Source organism: Pinus tabuliformis, chromosome 2_2, assembly GCF_031772625.1.
Source record: "Pinus tabuliformis cultivar Carrire ecotype Pingquan chromosome 2_2, CPIR1, whole genome shotgun sequence".
NCBI lineage: Eukaryota > Viridiplantae > Streptophyta > Pinopsida > Pinales > Pinaceae > Pinus > Pinus tabuliformis.
Window position 1 is genome coordinate 814,725,939 of NC_142300.1, and position 704 is coordinate 814,726,642.

Consider the following 704-nt stretch of genomic DNA (forward strand, 5'->3'; position numbering starts at 1 on the left):
AATTTTAATTTGTTTTTATTATTATTATTATCTTTTAAACTTTTAAACTTGGGAACCTCAAGCCCTATCCTTATTCCAATTTCCAAATTTGCACTTATTGGGCCTTTCCTTAGTCCAATTTCCAATTTCCATAGTTGATGGGGTTACGGGACCACAATGATGTGACGGGCCACGATAACATGGAGAGTCCAACAACGAGAATTTTATTTATTACATTATTTTTTTTTTGATAACATCATCCTCGGTTTGTGATGGTAATTTTATTTATTACATTATTACACCGAAGGTGTTCCCTATATGGAATTCGCTGGGCGAGAGTGTTCCCTATATGGAATTAGTTGGGCAAACACTGTTCAGCCAGCCAATCCATGCGCTCCATTTTCGTCCTTCTGTCCACTTAAAATATGACACATGTAAAGAGATCGAGTTGAGCGGAAGTCACTTGGCATACTCGCTGAAGACATGAAGAATGTAAACTTTGAAACGGGAACTATAAACTCAAAACGGGAACTCTGGCAAAAAAATGCCCAAAAAAACATCAAAAACAGTGCTAAAAACGAGAAGTGTGTATACTGGAACGATGGTTTTTTTTTTAGGGACAATTTTGAACATGTTTTAAAAATGGCAGTGAAAACAAAATTTTCGTGCAAAATATAGCTTGAAAACGAAAAATTGATTATATTGGAACGATGATTTTTTTTTTG